The following is an 8,674-nucleotide window of genomic DNA, read 5'->3' on the forward strand; positions in this document are numbered from 1 at the left end:
AGTTATCGGGGGCCAATAAAGAAATCAACAACAAACAAAAATAAGAGAAAATACAAGTACAAAGGCACCATTCAGATTTCATCTATAAGCCTCTACATTACACAAAAAAACACATGCCATTTATGTGGTCAAAATATTTTAATTGTGCCTTTAATGTAGGTGTCAGTCATGATACTGTGATAGAGCACTAGTACTAACATTAGCAGCTTACAGCACTGATAAGAGAACAAAATAGCAACAATTGCAATGTCCAAACTATGTTTTATTATTTTGGAGTAGCTATTACATTTTAAGTTTTGTACTGTAATACAAAATGCCCTAAATCATTTTATGATTGAGATTCTGTATCTTTAAATAGAATAAATGTGAATTTTCTTCTCAATAATTTATCATGTGTATTTTAGGCCATATCCACACATTTGAAAGCATATCTTTTTCTCTTGGTTTTGGTCTTCCACCCACACTAAGGCGAGTTCACCATATCTGTAACCCAAACGCAAGGTTTATCAAGGTTAGAGAAAGGTGATGGAACTGTGTTTTACTTTGGCAAAACAAAGTAAGAGTCCTCCTTACCAGATGATGGTGGAAATTGACAATTCAGTTGTTTGCAGACGAGAACTGTTTCAATGCATTTTTTGATTACACAAGTTTTGGCTTCCGTTAAAATTAAAGAAGCCATAACAACTTCTCAACAAAAGTCACTTTGTTCATTTTCTTTCAGCTTCACATCGTACTGCCTGGATGAGTGAGCCATTTATGTAAATGAGGCTTTAGTTCCCTCAGACAGTTAAGACAGAAAGTGAATACTGCTCTTTAGGTAACATCCTCTCTCCCTCATTCTGTCGTTTTGGGTGATTTGTCATTGAAATGCTCGCAACTCATATGAGGCATAGAGAAATTATTATTGAAAGTCTGTCACATGAAAAACAACAGTGAATCACTAAAGTCTGTGTGTGTTTACAGGACACAGACAAGGCATGGTGAATCATATTCTCCATACGAGAAAATTCAAATGGAATATGTCTATAATAACCATGCAGCAGAGATCAACATTTGAGAGGCTGGTCACATTTTTTATCTGAAAGTCACCATAGCCTATTGACTGGCAGTGACCAGGATGATGGCGAAGCTGAGCTTCAAGCCTCCTTCAGCTGGTTGCTATCACTGTTGCATCTTTGACTTGATCTCAATCCTTGAATATTTCATACTACACAGCACAGTGCAGGCGACGCACTTTACAACAGGAAAGATAAATCACTTTGAACATTACAATACAAACTAGAGCAGAGGGTTACCTATTCTTTGATCAAAGTCCTATGAGACCAGGATGGATAGCACTTTACCCGGGAAGGAGCAATATCTTATCTGAATAACTATTTGATATCTTACTTATACATGGCCCATTCTTTCATAATTGCCACCTAATTTTCCAGCCTCTGTGCACACGGTATGTAAATGTTATGCTTCTTTCAGTCCACTCTAATACCTGAGGGAGATTGCTATGTAGGTGCACAAAAGGCCATCCAGCAGCAAAGCAATTGGGAAATGGAAAGCCAGCTGATTAGAATGGAGATCGAAAGTGCTGCTGTGGAGCCAAACTTCAGCTAATCCCACAGCGGTTGGTTGGGTCAGCACCTCCCAAAAAACTGCAATGAATGGTCACATGGCAAGAAACAGAACAACGCCCGTTCACACGTTTGATAAAGCACATAAAAAATGGACGAAATACCAATCGTGGTAAACAGCTGTAAACTATAGAAGAAGCCTGCAGTGCAGCTTCCTGCCTGTGAGAAATACGCCATCACATCAGATGAACATAGGGAACCATTTGTAAGGGCCATGTGAAAACAGCAGTGCAAACTGTTTTGAACTGCCATTGTAATGATTTTAAGACATAATTATAGACATACAGCAGCTCTACTACAATGAACTACATCTCAACTTTGACACATGATTTTGAAGTTGGTGCAGGACTTTGTACATCTATTTTGCCACATTCCTCATATCTCATCATGCCTGTCAGACAAATGCAGCAGGACTACGCCCATGGCACGAGGAGGCCTGCTGTGTTGAGGTTTCTAGCAACAAACTGAATTAATTCTGCTTTAATGGCACACACACACACACACACACACACAGACAACAACAACAACAACAACTTAAATTGCTGATGCAATTATTACCCGTACATCTCGTGCAGATAAATGTGAGCAGTACTTCTGTATCCTGCTGTTCCCTATTATGAATAGCCTCTGATGCATCATTACTTTCAAGCCTACCCGTCCACCTTTGACATGAGTTATGTGTCCTTGTGGTTCTGAGAGCACACTGCCAGGAATCATCAGATGGGGTAATTATTGCCTCTTTCAGTTTAATCTGGTTTGGCTACAGCCTTACATGTTGCACTGAGATTGCGTAGAGGTGTTTGAGAGTTGGACAAGTTTTCTTTTTCTCTCTCTGCCTCTCACTTTGTTTGCTTCTTGATGCACCGTAGAGAGAATCTGGTTGAGCACAGATTTCCTCTCAGCTTCCAAACAGTAATACTGATAACTGAGTGCTTTTTTTGTATATTTGTTTTTTCATTCACTGAAGTGTATATGCTGATATATTGATTTTAAATAATAAGACTGGCTTTGAGATATACCATTTGCAACACAAGCTAGTTTTAGAGATAATCAGCAGCTCGTTTGTGTATGTGTCCAACATTTTGACCTACAACAATACATGTAAAACCTACCTATACCCAACAGGTATAAAATCATTTTTTAGTAAGAGTAAGTAAGAGACCCGATCCTAATAGTTTTGAGGAGAATAAAACCTTTTCCAGAATTCGAGCAGCTGGAGTCAGAAAGAGTAATACATCTCTATGCTGCCTATGTGGTCTTGCCTTAAATAAACACACTTTTCTCCTATTATAATTGTCACATGTGATCAGAGCTCATAGTGGATCAACTCAGATCCACTTGAGTATCAATACCTAAGACCCACAGCTCTTATAACTGGAACCTACCCAACCTGATTAGACTGAATATAACTTGGACCTGGCCCAGTTCAGGTCAGATCTCTGATACTATGAACCTAGTGGACCTGTAAAGATCTCTAATCGGAAGTGTTTTCTGAGCTGGGCTCATCACAAGAGGACCTTGTTTACTGCACAGGCAGTGTATGCTTTGAGCATCAAACTAAAGTTCAAAACTATCTGCTTCTTTTAAGAAATCCAGGTATTTTTCAGTGAAAATGATGCCCATCAGTTTTAAAAACCGATGGGCATTAATGATTAACAAGGCAAGAAATCTAAAAGTCCTATAAGCAGCATCTAGAGGCTCTGCTGCTCCAACTAGACCAACGTGGTTTGAGAAGTGACCATCGTTTGACCCTCTGTAAATGATAGTGGGAAATATTGCCAAAATGTGAATGATACAATAGCTTCTTTGAGCCTTTACATGGCTGCATAAACTGTTCATTTCCATGATGACCCTGTTAATGATCTACAAATAATTGTGAACAAATTTTCTGTCACTACCACTATGATATATCCAGTGTAACGACATGTATTCTGGATTCCACCATAATTACATCCACGGTAGGTATGTGACAAATGTTTCATCTTTATGTTACTTGTAGACATACTGATAAAAATGAACAGCGTCTTGAGGCTTACTGCAGTGAATATGGTGCTGTTGCAAATGAAAGCAAAACGAGGTTCATGGCATTCACAGGCTCTGATGAAGATCATCAGCAAATGCAGACACGTTCCTTGCCTATTCTGCAATGTAAAAAGATATATCTACCGTGGCTTTATATTAACCAGGCTGCCTTCTCATCCGCCAATCTATATGAATGTGAGGGTTGGCTAAAAGTGCCTCTAAAATCTATTGAGACCCTTTGCTGTATGTGGCCGAGGTGACAGCTTTGTTTTCAGTTAGGAGACCCACAACTAACCTGACCTGTTCATTAGAGGCAGGGCTTCTATTAAAATAAAGTTTTAATTGTCTTATATTTTGTGTCTCCAACATTCCTGATGATTTTTACTACATAAACTGGCAGACTGTATAGAATACAAAGTGCATTGTGCACGTAAGCAGATTTATGTTTATTAATGTGTTTGTGAACAACTATAACTCATACAGTGGTGATAATATAAAATATGTCTTCAGAGGATAAGTTAGAATTGCTGACAAATACTCTCCAGTAGTAAACACTTATAAATGTCTTTCTGTCTGCTTACCACTACATTATAGAGTGTAATGGGGGTATTAAAAACTGGATTATAATTAAAAACTGGATTTAAGAAAACAAAAACACTGTATGTTGACAGTGTTAACAGGTCTATGTTGAACACTTTTCCTGGTGTGTGGGTTGACATCTTTAATGGATGTATGTTGATCGCCATAACTTGTGACTGATGGTGTGAATTGCTGCTTTGAGTGAGGGGAAGCATAAATTATCAGCCTCATATCAATGAGAACGGTGTGATAAATATATAGTGTTTATCTTTCCGTTGTGCACTTTAGCATGCAGTTGTCATGTTGACTTCAGTAACTAATCATTTTAAGAGTAAAGGTGAATATAAGTACAACATAAAAATATGGTTCAGTGAAACAGTATTTTGTTTATTGTGCAGCCTGTTTGAAGCTGCATGGTTACAGATGGTGAGAGAACTGAAGCTCAAGATGAAACACACAAAGTGTAAAACTACTCATTTAAATGCAAGGGATTTGTGGTTTGTTAAAAATATGGAGCACTCTCACTGTTATGCTGCTTTCAAAATGACAAGCCAGCCTTGAAATCCTCAAAAAAAATATATATAAAAGGTTTAAGCTCCCAGCAAAATAGGTTTAAAGGTAGGCAGCATTCATTTGGTACATTTATTTCAAATTTTATTATATGCATATTGCATTTTTTTTATTATATGATACTAGACGTCTTTTTGTTTGTCTGTTCAGCCAAAGTGAAAATACAACATGCGTTACATGATTGGCACCGGACGACTGATTCCAGGAAAGAGTTACACAATACAGTGTTCAGGGCATTACTGTAATGCAACGCAATTCATAAATTACATATAGCATGAATCACTGAGTGAAAAAGAAAAGCAAAACAGACACATTCATGTGAAAATTGTTAGGATTATTACTTTCACTCTGCTGTCAGTGGTGCCACTCCCACCACACTGAAGGTGGGTCATAGCTCGGCTGGAGATGTGATGGGTTTTATTGAACACATCACCTGCAACTGTAGGCGCTCGTAATGTAGCGCATGACATACTCTAATTCACACTGTTTGCTTTAACATCCAAGTTTAATTTCTACCCATCAAAAGAAATAGCCTGACAACGTTTGGAATCGTTTCAAATCTATGCCAGTACATTCTCCAGAGGATTAAGTTATTCTGGATATTTCATGAACTATTTCCTGATAAATTCTTTTAAAAACTGATACATCATTAGTAATACCAGAAGTTGAACCTTTGAATTTGAATTCATAAGTCACTTGTAAAACATTCCCTGTTGTTGTAGACCGTGAAAAATCATTTATCTTCTCAAGACTCGACTACTGTAACTCCCTCCTTTCTGGCATAAACCAAAAGTCACTCTCTCGCTTCCAACTGGTTCAGAATGCAGCAGCTCGGCTTCTCTCTGGTTTTAACAGACAACATCACATCACATCACATCACCCCAAACCTGGCTTCTCTCCATTGGCTCCCTTTTCATTTTATAATTGATTTTAAGATTTTACTGATCACTTTTAAAGCATGTGTGTGTCTGGCCCCAAGCTACATAATGGAAATGTTGACCCCATATGAGCCAGCTCGCAGCCTCAGATCCTCAGGTGCGGCCCTTCTGGCTTCCAAAGATGAGGTTTAAATCTAAAGGGGACCGTGCTTTTGCTATCAGGGCCCCTCGGCTGCGGAACGACCTGCCTGAGAACATGAGGAATCAGTCCCTTCTTTTAAATCACTTCTTAAAACTCATCTTTACAGACTTGCTTTTATGTGATGTCGTCCTTTTATCCATCTCTTTATTGCTTTTATTGTTTCCATTTGTTTTTATTTCCATTGTTATGTTTTTCATTGTTTTTAAGTTGTCTTGTCTTAATTTTTTGTCTTGCTTTGTTTGGTATTTCTGCTTTCTGCTGTTATATTGCCCTCTGGATATCCTGTTTCTGCTATGCCTTGTCTTTCAAAGCACTATGTAAACTCTTGTTTTTAAAGGTGCTATATGAATAAAGTTATTATTAAAATTATTATTATTACATGATAGATACCCTGGTGCTGACCAGTGTAGGTATCTACTGCTCCCTCAGCACTGAGGATTTGAGGGAGCACCTCACCTTTTTTTATAAGGGAAGAGCAGCAGGGAAAATAACAGACGGTTCAAATAGGCTTTCTTTCTTTCTCCCACTGTCATTTGTGCTGCAGTGAAGCTGTTGATAGTTTATGCTATTACAGCCACACAGTGCCAGTAGAAGTATGGGCTGTTGTTTCATGATAGTCCAAATAGGTTTGCTTTCTTCTTCTGACAGTGATAGCTGCAGCAATGCTCTTCTTAGTTCTAAAGTGACTGACATAATGGCATTATGGTCCGATTTGAAATGATCCGGTGTCACGGCTTTGGGTTTTTGACTTTCTTTTGTCACTATTATGTCAGTAAATGTTTTACTAAATATACACAAATGTATAGTAAATGTTATTTATTTCATAAATTAATGATATGGATGAGGTTTGTTCTTCTTCATTAAGTGTTGGATGTTTTACGTGTATAACAGGCAATGTTAATGTTGTTTGTTCTTGATGTATACGAATAAAATACAAGGATTTAACTAATGTTGTTACTAATGTTGTGAAACTATCTTTTAGCTAGGTAGATAAACATACAGATGATTATAAACTATTTGTTAATTCTGCATGAACTGCATTGTTTAATAAGGGCTGATACCCATTAATTCAGTGTCATTCAGTCAGTCAATAGTCACCATTGAATGAAGCCTAGTAGTGGAAAGCATAGTGAGAGCACTAATGATACAGAAAGCAGCCAACAGCAGACCGGGTCTACAGAATATCAAGACTGCCATCCCATGGTCAAAGAGTGAACACGTCTCCCCTCTGAGACACATCATGCAGACAGCAGGATATGGCACAGTCGCTAAAATAGGGAGTTATTCTCTGTCCATTGCATTTATTTTATAGGTCGAGCGCAATCCCACCGAGTCTGTTTCTCTTTCTGTATAATGAAGGACTGTGATGGTGCTTTATCACTTGAACATCCTCATCGCCAACATTAGCTCAGATATAATGAGGGTTACTCAGAGGACGGGGGCCCTCTCTACAGAATGATAAAAGACCCGAGAGTGCGCCGGTGACACTGCATTGGTCATTAGCCTGGCTCACTTTGCCCTTTCATATATTTCTAAATAAGTGCCGTCCTGTGGGTTTAACGGACCACCTAATCTGCCTACTTAGAGGTGCAGGGGAAGAGTGGAAATCCAGAGAGGTGAGTGTCAGGCAGGTAAATGTGCTTATCAGAGCTCTGACATGTTTAGCTTCTCTGGTGGAATTGCTGCCACATGCTTTAAAACCTGGTAGGTTTTTACCAGTGATATAAACTGGGAGGGGGGATTAGTGTGTTTACGTGAGGCATGCAGTAAATGTGGAACAGTGGCTGCCATTAATGTTCCAGGTTTAATCCCCCACAGCATTTCTCTCTCTCTGCACTCTCCCGTTTAAAGGTGAACATTGAATTTAAGAATTCACTTGGTGTTGGCCTGTCTGATCAATACTTGTAAATTTACAATTCTCTCCAAAAGACCAGAGAAGTAACAGTGTCTTATCTCTGATGCTGATAAGATGCACAGCCTGGAGCTGCTGCATTGCCAACAAATAGGCGATCGATTTGAGGACATGAGGGATATTTGAGTGTTGACACCAGAGGGGACCAAATAGAAATATCACAGCAAATCATCAATTCCTTCAGAAATACTACAGATTTTAAAATAAAGTAGAATAATGTCACTAAACGTGTTGTTTAAGTAAAAGAGACACAATTAAGTCCCTATAGGAATATAAAAGCACTTTTTAAAGGTTAAGTTTAAGTCCTCTTTCTGTTTGGAATGTATGCCACACAGATAGCTATCTCATGTTTAGCTAGAGGACATGATCATATTAAAAATCCGTGGTATTTCTTTCCTTTTACATAACACAGAGGGAAGACACTTCCTGATATGGAAATCCTGCTATCCATCACAAGAAAACTATTTTCAAAGTGATATATGGTTAGACTTTGCCTGGTGATGTAGTCAACCCTGTTTTCACATTGTGAAATGAGTTTCACTGAACCGGCCACCCCCAGGGGTTCAGCAAAAAGAGCCCACAACTGGTTCATCTTGTGGGTGACGTTACACTCATCCTGCCATGAAAGATAAGCCTATAAGGTTAATAAAAACGGTGGTAGTATATCACTGTCAAATTCAAGAAAAACAGGCCGTTGGCACTCTTTTCTTAATGGCAGAGGAACAATCAATGCAAAGTGAGTAACTGCTGGGTTATTTGACTAAACTGGGGCACTGAATGCCCCAAAGGGAACAAGAAATGACAACCATAACATTTCACGTCAGTAGCTAATGCCAAAGTAACTGTACAATGTCCATACAGTAAGTAGTGAGAGCAGTTCCATTAC

Source organism: Siniperca chuatsi, linkage group LG12 (genome assembly GCF_020085105.1).
Source record: "Siniperca chuatsi isolate FFG_IHB_CAS linkage group LG12, ASM2008510v1, whole genome shotgun sequence".
Classification (NCBI taxonomy): domain Eukaryota; kingdom Metazoa; phylum Chordata; class Actinopteri; order Centrarchiformes; family Sinipercidae; genus Siniperca; species Siniperca chuatsi.